The following is a 22,760-nucleotide window of genomic DNA, read 5'->3' on the forward strand; positions in this document are numbered from 1 at the left end:
TCTTCTTCTAGAGCATCGGGAACCAATCATGGAACGCTATTTGGCACAGTCCTCTATGTTTACAGTTTGGTGTTGGGATTTCAGAACTAATAGATGGACTGTGCTGATCTTCTCTTTTACAAAGGACACCAGTCTACATGGTCTGACTGCGAGTAACAAAATTAACAGTACCAAAGGTCCTTACATTTTCTTCCAGCAAGCCTGACTCCGTATATCACAGCTAACAATTTTATACCAGCTGTACTTGTAAGCTCCAATTTTAAGACATACTCTACCATTTGCTACATACTTAAACTTTCTGAGGTTTGTCTTCTTTACAAACATTTTAAGACAATCCTTACTTTTTAAATCATTTTTTAAATCATTTCTTATCTAGAGGATACCAATTTTTCCCCAATTCCTTTCCTAAGGCTTTCTTTACTACCCTCCTCTTCTTTACAATTCCTTGAGCTTCTTTGTGGCTAGAGTTTAAAACTGCTCATTTTCCCTTTGACTTGTGGAAACCAAGTTATCTCAGAAAGCCTCAAGGTAACAGTGGGATGAAAAGCTTGCTAGATTTTAAGGCTAAGATTAGGGCTGGGTCCCATTTCTCTTACTACCTCCATTGATTTAAAAAAAAATCTCTCCTTTATCTTTAAAACTCACCCAGGAGGAAGCAGGTTATTACCATATCAGAGCCAAACTAAGCTGTGACCCTGAAGTGCCTAAGGCAAACCAATGATATCCTTGCCCTCAATATCCACTGTGGGAGTAGAGAAGGATACTGGATATCAACAAAAGAATGTCCCAAAAGATCTTAGTTTTAGCAGCTTTCAACCTGGAAGGCGTCTCAGGTGATGGAATCAGGCAAGAGTTCTGTCTACTTTTACCATAGTGGAGGTGGTCTGGATGATGGTGTAGATTTCCTCCCGGTGACTGTCAGGCTGTCCTTGAACTTTACCCATTAGGGTGTGCAGAAGCAGCAGCAGCAGGGTCTCTCAGTGGCTCCAAGGGATTGTCACACCACGTGCTGGGCTGCACATTCCTACACAGACTGGTTAAGGATACATTTCATAGGCTTGGCAGGCTGTGACCCCACTGGTTTTTAAGACTATTTAGACAATAGCCCAGGACAATTTACCAAGATGACAACTTTTTAAACAAATAGTTCTTTTAATAAGGCTAGGATTTTCTAGGCAGATATAGAGGGCTCAGACCTGTACTATTATTTCCCATGCCTTTCCTTCTGTCTATTTTGCCACATTTTAAAAAATGTGACTCTGGTGTCTTGTTCTTAAAAGGGGATGAAGGACAAAGATTCATCTTCTGTCACTTCTTCAAGCTGACTTAGGGGTGTTGATCCTACCTAGCCACGAACCTATAATCTTAGCCTTTTTTACACAGAGTATACCAGGGTTAGAAGTCATTAAAAACAACATTTTAACTTTTGACAAATGCACAGACCTTTTTCCTGGCTAGAGCAGTGTTGCTTATTTAGCCTTCTGGTTTGCAAAAGGATCTTTCTGGATGGCTTAGGAATGTGATCTCTAGTAATCCTAACAATGCCTGAGTTATCTATGCAGGCCTTCATACAGATATCAATAGAAACACACTCTCAGGTTTACAAACATTTTTCCTGAGCACATGAATTTCATGTAGCTGGTGTCAGCTCAAAAGTTACTGCCAATTAGAGCTTTTGGCACATACAGGGGTTAGGATCTAAACTATCCTCCACATTTTACAACCTAGGCTTTTAAGTACTATCACAGATGACTAAGTTCCTGTCCCTTACAAGGTAGATAGTCAAAGATATTAGGCATGCTTACAAACTATTTTCCCATAACCTCCTGGCTCTGACCAATTGTTGAAGGGCCACACACAAATGACTCTAGGATCTGACATTATTTCTGCCATCCAAGCAGTGGCTTATGGTCTCTGGATGCTCCTCCATTGCTTTCATACCAGGAATGTCTTCTCTACACTGAGAAAAATGCCTCATTGCTATTTCTATTAGCTGGTTGCTGGACTTGAACTTGGGGCCTGAGGGCTGTTCCTCAGCTCTACAGCTCAAGGCTAGCACTCTGCCACTTTGAATCCTAAAGCAACTCTGCTTGCTCTTTCAGCCTTCTGCTAGCTGGGTAGTGGTGACATTCTCACATGGACCTTTTTCTGCCCAGGCTGGCTTCCAACCAATTTGCAGATCAATGAGTCTCATAAAAGGCCACTTTCCTCCAATTTAAAGCAACAAGGCGGTCAACATAGAAGTAACTTTTAAGCATGTTCTTACCTGAATCTAATTAAGAGCCAAAGTTACTTCTGACAAACTTACAAGAATCCTCACTCTTTTTTGGGGGGCCGGCTGGGAACTCTTACAAAAAAAAAAACTTATGAGAGCAAACTGAAATAGGAATTAAGCAATTATTTTGATAATCCTAATTTTTCATTTTTGCACTTTGAGGCAAATGTTTAGAACAGTTTTACTTTTAAACTTTATATACAGAAATCCATTCCTAATTTGTAAGCCTCCTATTAATCTGTTTTAATATTCTATACTTTAGTTTTTAGTTGCATTTTGAAAAATCCCTTGAACTCTTGAGGCTAGGTGTCACTCATTTCCTCTTGGCTGCTTGTTTTAAAACAGATACACATTAAAACTTTTAAACTCAAATAACAATTTTTTCTTAATGCAAAAATTACAATCGCCATCATTGTACCAAAAAGCTAGACTTTATGCCTTAAAAAAAACATATCCAATGGCAGAATATCATTGAGAGCAAATCACATACAAATAAACTTTTTAACCCTCTTTTTAAGGCCTTCTCAATTTTAATTTTAACACATCCAAGGATCAGTTTGAGCTATACTAATCAGATCATCACATCACTCATTTTTACCATCATGTTTCCAGTGTCTATCTGCAGGGAAAAAGGACAGACTAAAGATGGCCCACTTGGTCCTTCCTGTGGAATGGTCATGCACCCATTCTGACTCTTTAGGGTTAGATGAACTGCGTTTGTGCCAGCTTGCTCTCTTTCACCATGCGTGGACTCTTCCCAAGTCCTGTTCCACCATGCATGACCAGCTGAACTGCACGTCCGCCTGTTTACCCTTCACTCCTAAGGATAGGTATTCTGTTGGCTTCTAAGTTTCTCCTTTTTGTTAAGCCAGATATCTTGGTTACAATGTAAACAGCCTTATGCATTCTAAAATAACAGATTTTCAACTTTTCAAGTTAAACAATCCTTAAAAAACCATTTAAAACAATGTGAAAACTCTATAAAATTTTCCTGGTAATATCCCAACCTCATAACCTTTTGAATTTTAAACTTAAACTCACTCAATTGTTACAGCATGCTGACAATTTCTATCATAAATGTGTTCACAAACACAAAGCAAACACAGATTTTTTTGGGGGAGGGTCCATTCGTCGGACCTGAACTTTGGGCTTGGGCGCTGTCCCTCAGCTCTTTAGCTCAAGGCTAGCACTCTACCACTTGAGCCACAGTGCTACTTCCGACTTTTTTCTTTTGCTTATGTGGTGCTGAGGAATCGAACCCAGGGCCTCAGGCTTGTAAGGCAAGTGCTCTACCACTGAGCCACCTTCCCAACTCAAACCTCAATTATTTAAGTACGCAAAAAATAAAAATCAGTTGTATGTACATTTTCTAAAGTTTTCAAACAAAAATTTAAGACAATATTTCTTTTAAACGAAGTAACTTTGTTGAGCTTCATTTTCCCAGGGCTTGCTTGTTTAGCAAAGCATTTCACCAACTGGTCTTTTGAATCCCGTTTGTTGGAGGAACTCTGGGGAGGGGGGTGTCACCTGAAATTAAACTGGCTTGATTTTTATCCAATTTTAGACAAGAGCACTTTACATTGTCGGGACTAGCTGAAAAGTCAAAACCAGGCACACAGCCTTCTCTGTGACTGAGCCCAGCTGGAGACTGGAATTTTATTTCCCCAGATTTGTTCAAATAAATTTCAAAAACACAAAACAAAAAAACCCACATTGAAAAGTAGTACCAAGGGGCTGGGAATGAGGCTCGGTGGTAGAGCACATGCCTTGCATGCATGAGGCCCTTGGTTCGATTCCTCAGCACCACATAAGCAAAGAGAAAAAAGCTGGAAGTGGAGCTGTGGCTCAAGTGGTAGAGTGCTAGCCTTGAACTGAAGAGTTGAGGGACAGCACTCAGGCCCAGAGTTCAGGCCCCACAACTGGATCCCCCCCTCTAAAGAACAAAAAAAAAAACTAGTACCAATTCTAAAACAGAACTAGACAACACAACAACCAAAGGCTGAGTTTACCCCTACCAGAACTCTGTGCTGTTCTCACTCAGCAAGCTGAATCGAGTCTGCTGAATGAGCCTGCCACTCTCACCCAGAACTTCCTTATCTCAGGAAATATAGAACAGAGAACACTCAGGTCTCAGTGAATGGGGTGACATCTCACTAACATTTGTTGACCAAGGGCCTTAAAATGTGGAAGAGAAGTCCCAGTCATGTTGGGGCAAGGGAAATAAGTCCTTAGCAGCCATCCCTTCAGAGTGGTAGATTCTCCCCCATTCTCAGTACCCCCTGGGTCAAGGCTTAAGGGTAAGATAAACACCAAATGACAAACAGAACACTCAACACACAGACACAACTTAAAAAGGCATGCTGTAGCATTGTAAATTGCCAACCAGAAAGTGCCAGATTACAGAAAGGGTTTCCCAAAAAATGGAATACTTCCCAGTACAGAAGGAAAACTTCCCAAAAAATATCTGCATGAAGTGCCAGACTACAGATGGAAAATTTCCCAAAAAATGTCTGTACTAAATAGCAATCTATCCAAAGGTGTCTGGGGATATCTCCTAATAGACCACTTTGGCAGTCTTATAACACGTCTGCCAAGATTCCTTGCCAACCATAATACAGACCTGGTGGGAAACCAGAATTACAGATACAGAACCTGCAGGCAACCAAATATACAGAACAGCAATGCCTAGACTTGACAGCTGGGTTTTTTGGGGCATCTGGAGGGTCTTATGAGGCAGATTCCAGACAAGCCCCCAGAAATGTTTTATGGACTTGGGACCCCCGAAACACCACCAGAGACCACAACCAATGCGAACAGCAAAAGAGTCGTTTATTTGCAAGCTCAAGCTTGGTCCTCTGCACACTGGGTAACCAGTGACACAAAGAGTCCCCGAGCACAAAATCAGCACAGCTTTTATAGTATTGAACATACAAGTTTAGGGAATTTCCACACAAGCAGTTACATGATTGGTTTGAGTCCACTCTAACCTCACTGACCTTTCTCTGAACTATTGGGATTTTCTGTTCCTGAAACACTTGGGCAACAACAGGGTTGGTGACAACCTATGTTTTTTTTTTTCTCTCTCTTGGGGTTACTCTGAGGGCAGACTAGCACAAGATGGTGGGGTTAATCTCAAATTGAACTTACTTTGGCTCTTCAGCCTGAATAAAACATAGCATACCACATACAAATCTTTGGTAAAACACAGGTCTGTCTTACAGTGTTGGACCAATAGAAGTGTATGCCTAGTGCTGTTGCAGGTGTGTCTTAAGGTGTATGGAGTTTTTCATCCTGATGATCTTGCAATGATGAAATTGACCATCTACCCAATTACCTGAGAAGATCCCTGCTGAGACCTCTATTAAGTAACAGCTAAATAAAGAGCAATATTTACAATGAAATATATTGAACAACCAGACATCATGACCAAAATTAGTTTTACCTGATTCAGTGTGTTTTTTACACTCTATATCACATGTACAAGTTCCTCATTCCTTTCTGTCTCATTATGTTGTCTTTCCTTATTTTTGTTTTTTTTTTCAGAACCATGGTATGATAGGGCATTTCTTATATTTTTTTCTTCTAGTCTTCAGAAAGTCTGCAGTTAAATAGGCTTAAGTTCCTTTTGTTAGAAAATTAAAAGCACATTGGATGGGGTCTTCATCATAATTTTGTTATGATCTCAAACACGTTTTTATTTCTGGCATTTTACCTGTGTAATCTCACTTCAGTGTTTTCCAAAGGGCACTTTAGTGGAAGGAGGAAATTCAAAGTGGATTCTGGTAGAGAATTTCTGTTACTAAATACTCTTGTACATAGTAAGGTAGGCAACTCCAAAATTATTCATTAGAGAGATGAGTTGAAAAACATCTCTTTACACACTAATACTCTTTCCTCAACAAAACCACAGGATTTAAAATAACGAATATTTTTTGAAGTTAATGGCACAAATGTGCACAAATTTTCTAGAAATAAAATGATCACTCATGATCACTGATACTTCAAAGAATGCTTTCCAATAAGAGGAATCCCCTTCAGACATTTTCACACAATGTGTATCTACCTGGTAACAGAACCTCAAACTAGACTAAAGTATCCAATAGCTATTTAATTTTTGTTGCCTTTTTGCCATACTGCTTTCTTATCATATTGATTAGTATGAATTCTATGGCCAGTATAAAATCGCATTTGTAATAAAAGTTACTAGATGGGACCATCATGGGTGAGCTGGTGTGGGGTTTCTGGTGGAGCCCTGTGTGATTCAAGGGAGGAGTTGGTATTGGCACAGTCTCTGTGGTGGAGCAGGGCGGGGCTTTGAGGGTGAAGCCCAGTCTGTGTAGGGCTTTGAGACAGCAGGGAGGGGACAGGAAGGACTAGACTTGTTAGGGGCGGGGACTCTTGTGGAGTAGGCGGGATTGAACATGGAGGCTGGCAGGTGGGCAGGTTTTCAGTGGAAGAAGATGGGGTCACTGGGGAGGAGGCTGTTTGGGACAGAGCTTTGAGAAGGAAGAACAAGGCTACAAAGGAGGAGATTACTTAGAGGAGGGGTGCTGGTAGAGCCACTGTGACCCCTTGTGGGATATGTAGGGTGAGGTTTCCCATAAGGCAGGGAAGGGAATGGAGGCAAGAGGCTGTCAGAAGGTGGGGATTCTGGTGTAGGAATGCAGAGCTATGAGAGAGAGGCTTTTCAAGTTTGGTTTTGAGAGGGCCCGGTGGTACCAGGAAGACGTGGGCTAGTAAGGGGCAGGGTTTCTGGTGGAGAATGGCAGGCCTTAGGGAAGTGTGTTAGGGTGGAGGTGGGGTTTCTTGCAGAGCAGGATGTAGTCACAATGTTTGGAGGAGTTTTTCAGGACCAGAGCTTTGTGAGAGCAGTGCACTAGACTAGTTCGGATGGGGTTTCTTGGGTAGCCAGTTACCACTTCTAAAAGAAAAGTCAGGTTGGGTGGGGATTTCAGTGTTGCAAGGCAGGACATGGACTTTGGACAGGGTTTTCAGTAGGGCAAAGAAACCTTCAAAAAGGGACTATGGAGGGACAAGGATTTACAGTTCAGCCTGCTGAGACTTCCAGAGGGAGGCCAACTGGTGCAGTGGTTTCCAGTGGAGCAATGTGGGTGTCGAGAGATTGGATAGTGTAGTGGGGGTTTTCCAGTGGGGTTTATCTGGAGCAGGACAGAGCTTGGAGACATGTGGCTAGTTGGAGGAGGGCTTTGAGAAGGAATGGAAGGGCTACAATGGTGTAGGATAATTATGGGCATGGTATCTGGTGGTGTAGTGTGTGGATCTGAGGAAGGAGCCAATAGGGGGTGGGAGCAAGGCAGGGCATTGAGAGAGTAGATGTGGGAGGTGGAGAGGCTTGTGGTGGAGCAGGGCTGGCTTTCCAGGCAGGAGATGGGCTATGTGAGAACCTTCTGGCCTAGCAAGGTGCGGTTTCAAGGACAGTTATAGGCAGGTGGAGGGTTTTTGGTGTAGCATGATGGGCTTTGTAGGAAGAGGTAGGTTCAGGGCTGTGTTTGTGAGGTTAGGCCACTTAGAAGTAGGCTAGTTATGGGAGGAGTTTCTGATGAAACCAGGAGGGGCTTGAGGGAGAAGGATGATTGGGGGTGGGGTTGAAAGGAAAGGGAGGAGCTTGCAGGTACTAGGATATGGGAGCAATAAGACTATGCAGTACTAGAGTAGTTAGGGGCAGTAGTTGCAGCAGGGTATCTGATGGATGAGGTGGGGATTCGAGGGAGGAGCCCAATGCAGGTGGAGTTCTTGGATGTGGCCTGGTTTCTGGTGGTGCAGAGCAGGGATTCCGGGAAGGGGAGGGGTGGAAGAGGGATTTCCCTATGACAGAGGAGGGCTTTCAGGAAGGAGTCTGGTTTCAGTCAGGCCTTTGAAAGTTTATAGCAGGGCTACCAGGGGGTAGGTTATTTAAGGTTGGGCTTTTTAAGAAAGAGGCTGACTGGACTTGTGTTTCTAGTGGATCTAGTCAAGTTTTATGGGAAGCAGTGATAGGAAAGTGGCAAACCTTAGTGAAGATTGGGGCTACAAAACATAAAAATTTACTATTAATAAATACAATATAGGAACACCATTTTCTGTCAGTGTAGAATTATATTACTTTTATATATGCGAGAGATACTGGAGAAAGTAACCAAGTAATAATTCCTTCCTAGTGAAATTTTTCGTTATTCCAGTTGAGTGAAAATAAAACCACAGGTCACCTCAGGCTCAGAGGCACACAGGAGACTAAGACACATGAAGCATTGGACTTGATTCCCTATCACCACCATTACGGACCACAAATAAAAAGTTTAAAATTTCTCACTTGGTCATAATGGACACTATTGTGTTAAAATTGTGAATGAATAGAATGTATACTTTGACCATTTTAGAAATCCTAAAGGTAAGTAGTAATGTTTTAACTTTATACAATATTGGAAAGGATACTAAAAATAATTAGGAAAAGATCAAATTGCAGGCACAATGTTCGTTCTCCACCATCAATTCTAAAGAATTTAAAATTTAATTTTAAATTCTAAAGAATTTAAAACCAGAAAATTACTATATAGTGAGGTTGCAGCATGGTTTCTTTTCAGTTATCAAAATGGTGACTTAAGCAATGTGTCTTTATCATTGGATGCATCGATGTTAAAACTTCTAAGAATGTGAAACACTACTATACAGACCCTGAAGAAACTCAGAAGGAGCTGTGAAATGATGTTGGAATAAAATTAATGACTAATTAGAGTAGGAATTGATCTTCACTAGGCCAATACATACTTTCCAGAAGAAAAGGCTACATTGATAAATAAACAGTGAAAAGGATGCAGGCAGGCAGACCTTGAAGTAAACATTATCCAATGAACAACACCTACGGAGGCATGATTGCAATCTTCTTTTACCTAAGTTACAGTTATTGATTTATGTACTTCCCTGATGCCAAATAACAAAGCCATGAAAATGCAGTAATCATTTTCAAGGCATTAGAATTTACAGAAAGAATTCAATGAATGTATTGTTAGAAAGTAAAGATAGATGTCTGAGTTCAAGAGTGAAGAGAATATCCCCAATCTCTGGCCCTCCACTGTGAGAGGGGTACAAGCCGAAGCACAAGGAGAATGGACAGAAGTACAGTAGTGCATACCAGTAGTTCGCAAGATGCAATGATGAATGTAATGGGAGAAAATCAACAAGATCATCACAGGACTTAGAACAAATGGAATGAGAGAGAAAGAGGGAGAGAAAAAAGGGAATATTTCAAGAGTTTAAAAGTGAACATGTCTGCCAGGACTATCCTAAGCATATATTAATTAATAAAAATGAGGGAAACCATGGAACCTATGTTTCTTTGAATCTGGCTTCCTTCACATAATATGATTGTTTTCCAAGTCTTTCCATTTTCTTAAGAAAGGAGTTGTGTCATTCTTTGTGATAGAAGCATAAAATTCCATTGTGTATATATATCACATTTTCTTGATCCTGTCATGTATTGAGGGGCATCTTGATTGGTTCCATATCTTAGCTATAGCAATAATGCTGTAAAAAACATAGTTGTAAATTTTGTGTGGTTTACATTGAGATCATTTCCACAAGTGCCCAGGAATGGGATTGCTGGTTCCAGAGCTATGTACATTTGACCTTACAAAATGATGTTAATTGAAATTAACTCTAAGCCATAGAAACAACAAGTCTTTTTTCAGATATCAACCTTGATGTAGGTAAAGTAGTGTATCTAGGTCTTATTTTTATTTCATTTGCCTTTTTCCATTGGTTTATCCCTGGAAATCTCTGTCTTGATTCTGGTACCTTCCATCTTGTATATACATTTACCTGATTTGGAGAAGGAAAGGGAAAAAATATAGTGACGAAAGATGTACAAAGACTGACCCATTGCAACAATGATATTCACACGACACTATATTGGAAATGAACTTTACAACTTTGGAGTGAGCGGGAGGTGTGGAGGGTGGGAAGGGATATGAGAACAACAATGGAGTGGGTAACACTATTCAGCAAGGAATGTACATTACTCATGTAACTGTAACCACTCTGTATAATATTTTTGAAATAAAATAAAATATAAAAATTTAACCTATCTACGAAAAAAATATCCTTTTCAAAATAATACATCTGTCACAGTACTTGTGAGGAATTCTAGACTCAAGCTATTAGACCTGGAAAGGGATAGATTGGGAAGCCATCTCAAACAGCAGACAAAAGGATGAGAGCTATACTCTGGAAAGGTCAGTCAAGGGAAGACAGGGATATGAGTTATTACCTCAAGAGTATGTAATTTAGAGCTGTTGGACACTAAAAGATTAAGACTTTGTAGACAAGATACATGTCTGTGTTATGGTTGTAATGACTATTGCTCCCTTCTGCTCCTGAACAATAAGGGATTCAATTATCACTATGTATACAAACAATATCTCATATCAATAGTTGTAACCACCAGCAAGATTAATGCCTTAGTTTGTGGACATACCTGTAGCCACTGACAACCCTCCTACCCCCCACCCCACCCCCGTAGTAGAAGGAATATAAAGCATGTGAAGCAGGATTTAGGGATCCAGAAGCTGGCAATGAGGCTTTTGGTCCTCTGGTGTCTTCTTTCCTATTACTTCCTGTGATTTCTCAGTTCTTTGGCCAGGTATCCCATCATCTTTTCTGTCCCATGGTTGTGGTTAGCGACAGTACTGATATTCGGAACACCTCAAAAAAAAAAAAAAACTATGGAAAAACACTTCCTCAAAGAAGATTGACAAACGTATAGGAGCACCTGGAAAGATACCAAATATCAGCACTCATACTGTGATCCTCTAGCAAAAAAGTACAATTCAGGAGTATCTTAACTTCTGATAATACAAGAGATGGATAATTGTCCCTTTTGTATATTTGGTATTGCATAATTTTTTAGAAACACATTTACATTATGAAATAATGTTATTTATTTCATAAGTCACAGACCATGTCACTGGAGTGATGACCCTAATGTCTTATCTCAGTTTCCTGATTCAGACTTAGATGATTGTGAATTGCCTAACTATGAACATTTGTTCATGAAACTCAACAACACAGAATGAAGTGTCAGGGTCAGGCCATTCCATACCTGTAAGGATTTTTACATATATTAGCGTAATATACACCTACACTGCTCAGCACTCACAGCACATTGGTATGTTATAATTATCTTCAGATCAGAAAAAACATTAAAGCTTAAAGTAGAATGATGGGCTATACATTTTCAACGCAAGAGTGATGATCACCCCCTGCAATTATTCTCAGTGGAGAATCCTTCCTATACATTTCACTGACTTAGCTTCTACTTTGTGCTTTACCATTATCAGACAGGGTCACACTGTATCGAGCCACAATACTGCAGCAATCTTAGATTCCTTTGAATTTTACCTTCAATCTTGATACCAAGGTCAACTCTGCAACTCTAATCACATAGTTGACACCCGAACTTTTCAAGCCTGGTTAAAAATTCAGCTATTACTGCTCATTGCCAGTGTTAAAGATCTCACTCCTTTAGATTTGTTGTGCATCTTCTTGTATTTCCAACACTGCCTTAGATGTTGGTTTTTGAAGTAGAGCTTTTAGTTTGCACTTGATTTATGGAGGTGTTAGTGATGCCGGTTGAACTACATATATTATAATGTAAGTAATTTGATGTTTTGACATATGAATTTAATTTTGGCAATTGAAGAAGTGAATACACATCACTCACAAAAATTTCTTTATGTGTATTGGTATTACTTTATTGTGAACTTCCTAAAAGCCAGCCATGGGAGCACATGTCCCTAATTCCATCACTTCTGTGACTGAGACAAGGCTTGAAAGGTCCAGACCATTTGGCACTTCATAGTGAGAACCTTTCTACAGAGAAGGGGAGAGAATAGCAAAAAGAGCAAATAAATCTTCCCACAGTTTTGTTACATATTATTTACACTTAGCCATTAAAACCAATATAATAGTATTTTTTTTATGACTTCTTACCTACTCTTTTTCTGTTCTGAGCTGTTTTGTTTATGGATCTCTAAGAAATCATATAAGAATCGCATAAGAAATCTATATAAATCATATAAGAAATCATAAAAAATAGTTTTGTTGGGATATTTAATCCAAAAGGAATAATCTCAGGAAAGTATTAAGCACATAAAATGTAATGCAGAGCTGGGAAGGTGGCCCAGTGGTAGAGCGCTTTGAGGTGGATTTGTTCTCCTTAAGCAATTACTCCAGGAATAATAAACAGTGGAAGCTGAATGATGTTCATTCAGGTATTTCTTTAGAAATTAAACCAATCTTTATTGGGTATAAAGATCACTTACAATGTCATTACCTACACCCTTTTCATTTAAAAATATTTATATTCTGTAGCAATGTCATTGTCGTTATATATTATTGAAAATAAGAGAACCCATGGGACCTATGTTTCTTTGGAGTTGGCTTACTTCACTTAATAAATTTTTTTCCAAATCTTTCCATTTCCTAACAAATTGGGCAATGTCATTCTTTCTGATGGAGGTATAGAATGCAATTGTATATATAAATACCACATTTTCTTGATCCATTCATCTACTGAGGAGCATCTGGGTTGGTTCCATATCTTAGCTATGGTAAATAATGCTGCAATAAACATAGTTGTGCTGGTAGTTTTAGTATGGTCTTGTTTGTGATCCTTTGGGTAAATGAACAAAAGTGGGATTGCTGGGTCATAGGGGAGCTTTATGTGGAGTCGTTTCAGGAAACTCCATACTTCTTTCCAAAGTGGTTGAAGAAGTTTACACTCCCACCAAGAATGCAGTAGGGTTCCCTTGTGGCCCCATCCCCTTCAGCATTTGTTGTTGTAAAAATATGGATTGCTTCACGAATTTGAAAGTCATCCATGTGTATGGGCCATGCTAATCTTTTTTGTATCATACCGATGTTAGTGTATGGGCTGCCGGATTAAGCACAGAACATTTTTTATATAGAAAGTGTAATTGATTTTCTTAAACTAGACAATTCCACAAAAAAGTAAGTTCAAAAGAATTTTCATGAAATTTTAGAATCATGCATTTATTACACAAGCACATATTTTTGATGTTGGCATAATTTGTGGAGGGGAAGGGAAAAATGTTTAAATAGGGATACAGGTAGACCCATTGCAACGATGAAAGGAACTTCACAACTTTGGCACCTCTACTACTGCCATACCTGCAGATTGTAATTTGATTGCTTATTTTGAGGTAGCATCACAATGCCTGGGCCTGCTTGGACTGTGGTCATCCTAACACAATCAAAATACATTGCACCCAGCAAATGGTTAGAGTTTCCTGAAACTTCTTTTTTTTTTGTCTGGGCTTGCCTGGAACTGAAATTCTCTAATCTCTGTTTTCTAAGTAGATACTATTACAGGTTTGAGTCACTTTATCCAGTAAAAGTATACAATTTCAAGATATCTTGATATTGCCTATATTTGTGCTTAACATATATAGCTAACCTTAATTTTCTCCCTCTTTTGTTTAATACTCTGAGTTGAAAACATTGACTTTCTTGCTATACATGGCTTTGTTTTGGGTGGAATCCCATCACAATCCAAAAAATCTCCCAAAAGTTTATGTCAAATCATGGAAAAGAAGGCTGCAGGTTGGGAAAAAAAAAAAAAAAACACTAATCCTTAACTTACATTTGCAGTATATTTATAGTGTTAGTCAATACTTTCTGAAGTATGAGAAGAGAAGGAAGACAGAAATGTGAAAGATGTCAGGTCTCTGCGGAATTTCTGTAGTTGTCACTTCATGTTATATTCTTCCTTAAAAATTGCTTTATTAAAACCCTCTGAGTGAATATTGGTTGGGCTGTTTGGTAACCTTACCCAAGAAATGACGCTGATTTTAGAAGGCTAATGATTTGGTAAATAAAGGAATAATGAGAATGAGCACTGATATTGTCACAGAATGAGCCGACAAGGTTCATTGCTGAACAGCAAAAGAAAGCAGTTTCAAGTCCGATGATGCACATTGGAACATATACAGATAGATACATATATGTATACGTATACAAACACACGTGAAAAAGTATATATCCAGTAGAATATAGAGAGAAAGTTGGTGTGACAAGTATTAAACTATATCAAACTGGTTTCAGGAAAGGTAAAGTAAAATATCAATAGTTTAGCATACATTTTGCATAGATTTGTAAAGGATGAAAATTCTTCCCTCATTTTATACTTTACAAATATCTTTAGTACATTTTAAGTTTTTTTTATATTGTAGTTGGAACATCTATATAATGCTGAGAATTGGAATTACATAAAGTATGCAATATGAATAGGCCAGCCAGTATAGGAAAGTTCATGAGATTCTTATTTCCAATTAACCACCAGGAGAAATGGAGTTCCAGTTCAGATTTTATGTAGAGCACTGGCCTTGAACACAAAAGCACCAGTCAGGCTGTGAGTTTAAGCCCTAGGATCTACAGAAACAAAAACACAAAATATAACTTGGACTTAGATATTTTATAATGAAGCATTTTTATATACTCTACATTGTTAGAAAGACTAGATTTCTGTGATGTCTTTATAACCTATCATAATAAGTGATATTGTCCATTTATTAAGCAGAAAGGCTTACTCAGATTTATAAGTTTGAAGGTTTCAGTGTATGTTCAGTTGGTTTTATTGCTTTGGTGGCCTGTGACAAGACAATGTCAAGGTGAGGAGTATGTCAAAAAGAAATGTTTTTGATCTAGAATGATTAAAAGAGAAAAGAAAGTAGATGAGTGTGCATGTTCTCAGAGGTTTCACTCTGAAGAACTTAATCTCCAGAAGAACTATGCAGGTATTCTCCACAGTCTGGGAGGAAATGGAAAGTCATTTTTCTTTAACACATAGGTCTTTCTGGGGCATTCTAAATTCAAGTGGCAACATCCTCACCAGTGATAACGAATTGTCCAGGGGGGGAAGCAAATAGATATTGCTATAAATTCCAATCAGATCTCAGCAGACTAAATATTTTATGGAATTCCTATTAAAATACTTTCTTGCAGACTGACTGCGTCTTCATACTACATATTTGTATATCTGTATGTATGTGTGGGTTTGAATAAACTAATATAGCAATGTGGCAAATTAAAGTATTAGTAAGGCCTTTCTCTTCTCATATCATGAAAGCCTGCCACAATTCTCAATCAAATCCCATTCAAGATTCAAATTTTAATGCTGTCCCAAAACTTCTGTATGCAAACCCAGGTACATTCACTTCATTTAAGACGGCAATGATATATGAAAATTTTAAGTCTTCCATGGAAAAAAAATTGTATTAAGCGAAGTTAGCCAGGCCCAAAGAAACTTAGGTCCATTGTTTCCCTTAATTGCAATAGCTAGTATATGTCTGAGTCATGCAAAAAGTCAGATAAGTTGATGTTAGGGAAATGAACCCTAATATATGTATTCAAATGTTTTTTTTTCTTTTAGGTGATTGTTTCTAACACATTTATAAGATTATTTCTTTGTTGCTTTGTATGTCCCTCTCCCATGGTATAACCCCTGCTTTCACTGTATTTGAGGTTGGTAAAATTTGTGAAGGGGAAGGGAAAAAAGAAATGTTTAAATAGGGGTACAAGTGGATACATTCCAACAATGAGATGTACAAGTCGTTATATGGAAAAACGAACTTTACAACTTTGGTGGGGGCGGGGATGAGGATTGGGTAGAGGAGCAGGGGAGGGAGGATGGGAAGGGATGGGAAGAGGAAACAAAGGAGGAGGCTACAGTGCTTGATAAGAAATGTACTCATTATCTTGCCCATGTAATTGTAACCCCTCTGTACAGTATTTTCACAAGAAAAAAAGAAAAAAAGCAAAATTTAAGTCTTCCAATTACGTTGTCACCAAGGAAACATGTACAATATTTCCTTAAAAAATATCTAGATTGTAGAACTTTAGCCAGAAAATTGAAGGAGTATACATTATAGGATTTAATTTAAATATTTAGTCACTGAAATGGATATTCTATATCCACAACTTAGAGCCCTTTCAAAATACATAATTGCAAACCTAATCTATTACCATCTTCCGTGAAGACAGTCCTTGCTGAAAACGAACCAGATGTGGTAAACCAATTAAAATGTGCGCCATTGTCAAATGCTGTTGTTTTAAAGCATGGAAGTGATAGAACAATTAATGCCAGTGAAAAGCTGGTTCTAAGGAGTATGGATAGTGATTACTTTGGACTCTAGGTGGAAAAATCCACAGATGTTTCAGATTGTGCTTCGTTTTGGCATTTGTGAGATATACTTTAAAAAGCACAATGAATGAAAGCATGTTGTTTTATAAAGATTTTCTGACTGACAAACCAGGGAAAGAAAACTTATTGAAATATTTCAAATGAGAAGACAGACAATAGGGTGGGTAAGATGTGGTATGCAGCTTTAAATACAGACTGAAGCAAACCAAAGAATGGGAAAATTTTTTTCCTTAAAAGCTTTCTGGGTGTATTCTGCTATACACTATAATGATGAAATGATCATTTCTTTGGAAAAGTCATGAAAAAACATTGTCACCTGTTGAATTTCTTTATAAAGTGAATCTTAAATGACAAGAATGAAGAAATTTAAATATGTTATTAAAACATTATCAAGTATTACTTTAATTTTTGATTAAAAGTTAAAGCAAACCGGCAGACTACTAGTCCATTAACATTTATGTTTCCTGTCATATTTATTTTCCTTTTGTTCCTCTTTTTTGGGTGGTGATATTTTTTTTCAGAAAGGCAACCTAGTCTTAACCATTACCCACAAAATTTATGCTGTCATAGAATCAGAGTTGTTTTTTTTTATTATTAAATTAAGACAATAGTAGGCTCATTTTATGCCAAACCAAAACATAAACACCAAAAACATTTTTCACTAAAAAACCATTCATAAAAAATCATGAGGTGGAAAAGGCTCTGGAGGACAGGTCTAATCCAGGCGCCGGAGGAAAGGCTTAGGAAAACACCTGAACATGTGGCATCATAATGCAGCGCAGCCGGTGCAAAATGCAAGTATCCCTTACATGGGGTGCCCTGGAGGTTCCAATCCTGGGTGTCCACCTCCTTTGTGCCCACAACCTGTAAATCCGGCCATTCCTCCTGGTCCTGTTCCCGGGTGTCCCTTTCCTCCAGGACCTCCCCAGGGGAACCCAGCTTTCCCTCCATGTGGGCCCTCTTACCCTGTGCCACAGCCACAGTATCCAGGATACCAACCCTCAGGTCCTTACCCACCCCATGCCCACCACCTGCACCTGGCATGTGTCCTGTGAATCCCCTGGCTCCTGGCATAGGCCCACGAGCCCCAATGGACAAGAAAACATTGAAGAAAATGAAGAAAACACATAAAAAGATGCACAAACACCACAAGCATGGCAAGCATTCCTCCTTTTCCTCCTTCTCTTCCAGCAGAGACTCTGACTGAATTCAGGGCCTGGACCCTCCCCTCAAGTCTCACCAGTTTTGCTCTCATCAAGCTTCTGCTGTGGTGTTGTACTAGGGGGAAATTAGCGCTCTGATCCCCACCCCACCCTCATCTGAGCCTTACCCTGCTGTTTAGCCCTGACTGGCTAGGGAAATGGATAAAGTATTTCTGTGGGCTAGTAAAGACCATCTCCTTCCTGGTTGATCGATTTTTTGTTTTCTTTTTCTTTTTTTTTTGGTTCGAGACTGGGACTCCAGCTCAGTACCTAATGCTTTTACTCATTGGCTGGCACTCTACCAATTGAGCCGTGCCTCCAATATCAAGAGCTGAAGACTTTAACAGAGGAGCAGTTTCTTGAAGATGGTGAAACCTCTGAGCTAAATGCTGAAGACAAGTTTAAATTCTGTAAAATGTGATTTTTTTCCTTCCATTTCTGTTTGTAATACGTGTGGTTGGTGGAAATTTCATTATGATAAAAAAAAACTGTATTTTTTTTATAAAGGTAGCATACTAGGATCATTTAGAGCTAGATATATTCCCAGTAGGCCTCTTAATGATTTCATTAACTGCAAGGCTGCCTTGATTCAAAGCAAGAGTCCATTTGGTTGATGAGCTTTCTGGAAATGTAATCTCTACTCCTTAGCTCAACATGCTAGCTCAGGTCCTACTCTCATTTTCCAATTCTCAGTCCAAATAAAGCTATTTTTTTCTGGTCAAAAAAAATCATGAAGATTTGGGGGAAGATGGAGGAGGAGAAGCTGGAGGGTAAACAAGCTCTTACATAGAAAGCAGTTTTAATGTTCCAGTGAACAGTCCTAGGCTAGAGAGTCACACCAAGTGTGCCATCACAGTACAGAGAGTTTGGCCAAAGAGGGAAAATCCAGGCAAGATAACAGATCTGAGCACTTGCCAGTAGCCACAGCTGAGGTGGCAGTAGGGACAGCGCCACTGGCTGTAGCCCCCATCCCTACAGAGAGAGTCCACGACAAAGGCCCCAGATGTGGCCAGTGAGCGGATTCTACTCAACACCAGCAAGAACTAACAAGGAGCAGATATCTTCATCTTGCAGATCACAGACCAGAGACGACGCAGGAAACAACACTCTGTCATGAGTAGAATCCTGACCTCCTCACTCCTTCTCAGGGAGCAGAGGAGGGAAGGCCACCCATCCCCCACTACCAGAGATCTCCATCTAAGATACTGACCTCCACAGGGCTGAACAGTTAGCTCCAACTCAGGCCTTGGAAGAAAACAAAAGAGTCATTTTGTAGGTCACAGGAAGTAGACATGTCTTGCCAGGCTCAGCTCCACCCAGGGGAATGTCACCCCACCCAGCCAGAAGAACCAGTGTCCTCAGAGGAGTGATTTCCTTCACAGGGTTAACAGAGCCAGAGGCTGCCCCTCCCTACAGCAGCCTAGACAAACAATTGAAACTCAGTAAAAAAAAAAAAAAAAGACCCTGAGAATGGGTTCCATGAGTGTTTCAGGAGTTGCCCCATAGGGAAAAGCTACTGTTTGCTGAAAGGCCTCAACCCTACCTCATCACAGCATTTCCACACTGGAGGAAACAGCCATCTCCCTCTTTTGTGATACTCAAAGCAGATCTCCCTTCCACCGAATAGCCTGGGAAGAGGATCACAAAATCCTGGGTAAAGCAGAGCATTTTTCTGCCAGCACGAAAATAATTGACTTAAGAAACCAGTCAAGCAAAAGGAAAACCAAACACCACAAGCAGACCAGAGACTCCACCAAGAGACTGGTTATGGACACAGAGGAGATACAGGGTCTTCCCATTCCTCCCACCCCCCACAAAAAAAACCCCAAAAATCAAAGAAGTCTTTTTTTAACCATTTTTCAATTTTTATTTTTTAAAAAAGTGTTTGATGTTAATTTTTTCTCATAATTTTTATTTTTGATGTGTGTGTGTGTGTTTAATCTCTTTTGACATTTTGGTCCTTTTTATTGTTTTCATTTTTTTCTCTCTCTCTTTCTTTTTTGTTTGACTTAATTGCTGTTCAGCTCATCCCCAGATATATACCTGTGGTCAATTATTAGACCTTATCCCCCATTGTGTACATACTTACTCCTGAAATTTATTACTCGATTCAAAACATCTTAGGCTTAATTTCTTTAATAGCAGTATTATCTCTTTATACCAATACAATTTTCAATTAACTAATTTTAGTTTTCTTTTATTTTTTAGTTTTTCATGTTTCCTTTCTATTTCTCCTCTCCTCTCATCCTATCCTTATCTTCTCTCAATATCATTTTTTAAACTTACATAATTTTTAAGTGTTTCACTTCTTAGATTTAAATTTTTGTTTATCCATTTTTTCTTTATTTTTAAAAAATCTCTCTCCTATCATTCTGTCCAATCCATTTCCCTCTCAGAGATTAGGACTTGGTTAAATTCACTCTTCTTTTACCTTTCCACATCCCTCTAATCCTATTTTCTTCCACAATTTTCCCTAAACTTAATAATTTCTGGTGTGTCAAGTTCTTTTTGCTTTTATTACCCCATTAGTCCATGGTTGTTTGAAGATGAATAGGTTGTATCTGATGAAGTAGATTGTATGTGCAGTCATTTTGACTGTGCAACTACAGGATTCTGGTTGATGCTTGCCTTAAAATAGTGGTCTAGCACAAAATTGGTTTTACTTTCATACCAAATGGGCAGAACAAGCCGGAAAACACAAGGAAAATGACAAGTCCAGGTATATGAATTCCGACTCATGATAATCAGGTGACAGAATACTTAATGAATAATCCAGAAGAGAGTTCCCAAAAAGCTCTACAAGCACTAATGGTATACATGGTGAATGAATACATTGAAAACTTGTAAAGGACTCATTGTGAGCATGATAGAGAGTGAGAGGGGGCAAAGCAAAGATTAATACAGGAATCTTGTGAGCATGAGGAAGCTACTCAAAGATTAATATAGGAATTGCACACGAGCAGGTTGAGAACTGTCAAAGAGAAATACAGAAATCGCATGAGAAGGCTGAGATCAGTCAAAGAGGAAGACAGGAATTGCATGATCGTGAGGAAGCTGTTCAAAGAGTAATACAGGAATTGCAAGAGAGGGATGAGAATACAGCAAGATCAATAAAGGCATTCATGGAATCCATGAACAGACAGCTGAATGAATTCAGGGAGACCACAAAGGGAATGCTCAATAGAGCGCAAGAAAAGTAATGGGAGCCCAAGGAAACCATAACGAATCAAGTAAGTGATTTGAGAAGAAACACTGACCACCAAATTAAGGAAGTAAAGTTTATACAAGACCTAAAACAAAATTCCAACGAACAATTTGAAGCCATCAACGCCAAACAATTAGAAGGAAAAGAAATAAAAACAAAGTAGAAAATCTTGACAGTTGGTTAGACCATGCAGAAGATCGAATCTTGGGCATTTAAGACAGCCTAGATATTATAAAGAAAGAATGTATAACTATCCAAGACAAATCCAAGAAATATGATAGATCTATTCAACATTTCGAAAGCACCATCAGAAGGCCTAATCTGAGGATAATGTGTGTAGAGGAGCACCTACAGACAGAAGTTAATGGTTTAGGAAATTTATTTCACAGAATCGTAGCAGAGAACTTCCCAAACATGCAAAAAGATAGGCCTATTCAGATACAAGAAGCTTTTAGAACCACCAAACAAGACTTATAAAAGATACTTGAAGATGTCCTACACATAGAAAACCAACTAAACCACAATAAAGGCCAAGAAACAGGCTCCAAGGGAATAAAATTAGAACTTAACACCAAAAGCCACCAAAGAAAGTCCTCTAACACATGGAGGCTGAACAACACACTGTTGAATCACCAGTGGGTCATGGAAGAGATTAGAAAGGAAATGCAAATGTTCATGATATTCCACAACAATGAACACATAAATTACCAGCTCCTCTGGGACACAGGAAATGCAGTAGTCAGAGGCAATTTTATAACTCTGAGTTCATACATCAACAAATTAGAGAGATCTGAAACCAACAATTTAAAGAGACATCTGAACCTCATTGAAAAAGAGCAACCAAATAAACTCCAATCCAGTAGATTGAAAGAAATAATTAAAATTAAATCAGAATTAAACGAATTAGAATCCAAAAAAAAATCATAGAATCAACAAAACAAAGAGTTGGTTCTTCGAAAAAATTAACAAAAATTGACAGATGCTTAGCAAATCTTATCAGAAAAAGAAGAGCACACACGGAAATAAACAAACTCAGAAATGTGCATGGAAACATCACCACAGAAACAACCAAAAGCCAGAACATTAGAAGGGAATACTTCTCAAACCTTTATGCTAATAAGTTTGAGAACCTGGTAGAAATGGACCTTTTCCTAGCAAATATTGACATGCCAAAACTAAACCAGGATGAGTTTAATCAAATTAACAGGCCCATATGAAGCATTGAGATAGAAGCAGCAATAATAGAACTCCCATCTAAGTACCAATGGATTTACAGCGGAATCCTACAAGGCCTTCAAAGCAGAGCTCACACCAATACTCCTCCAACGCTTCAATGACATTGAAAGAGAAAGCGCATAACGGGACTCATTCTATGAAGACATAACCCTCATCCCAAAACCAGGCAGGGACTCATCAAAGAAAGAGAACTAGAGTCCCACTTCTTTGATGAACATTGATGCAAAACTTCTCAACAAAATTTTGGCTAATCGACTTCAACAATTCATCCAAAAAATCATACACCACGATCAAACAGTATTCATTTCAGGGATGGAAAGCTGGTTCAATATACACAAATCAATTAATATAATTCATCACATCAACAGGAGCAAAGATAAGAACCACATGGTTATCTCAATAGATGTAGAAAAAAGCGTCTGACAAGTTCCAAAACCCCTTTATGATGAAAGCTCTGGAAAACTAAGGAATCCAGGGAACATAAATACAATACAATACAATACAGGGAACATCAATACAATAAAGGCTGTATATGACAAACCTTCAGCCAGCATTACACTTAATGGTAAAAAAAACTAAAGCCATTTCCTCTTAGGAACTAGACAAGGATGTCCAATCTCTCTACTT

The 22,760-nt window shown here is 38.8% G+C and overlaps 1 non-coding gene and 1 pseudogene across 1 annotated transcript; one reads left to right on the plus strand and one right to left on the minus strand.

Annotated features, from left to right (window-relative positions):
- Positions 1-13,111: 13,111 nt before the first annotated feature.
- Positions 13,112-13,218, minus strand: LOC122095777. The gene has a single exon (XR_006145198.1). It is a non-coding gene; the product is annotated as a U6 spliceosomal RNA (small nuclear RNA).
- A 4,030-nt stretch (positions 13,219-17,248) lies between these two features.
- LOC122095773 lies at positions 17,249-17,697 on the plus strand (annotated as a pseudogene).
- Positions 17,698-22,760: the final 5,063 nt, after the last annotated feature.

Source organism: Dipodomys spectabilis, unplaced genomic scaffold, assembly GCF_019054845.1.
Source record: "Dipodomys spectabilis isolate Male_0828 unplaced genomic scaffold, ASM1905484v1 ptg000361l, whole genome shotgun sequence".
NCBI classification, from domain to species: domain Eukaryota; kingdom Metazoa; phylum Chordata; class Mammalia; order Rodentia; family Heteromyidae; genus Dipodomys; species Dipodomys spectabilis.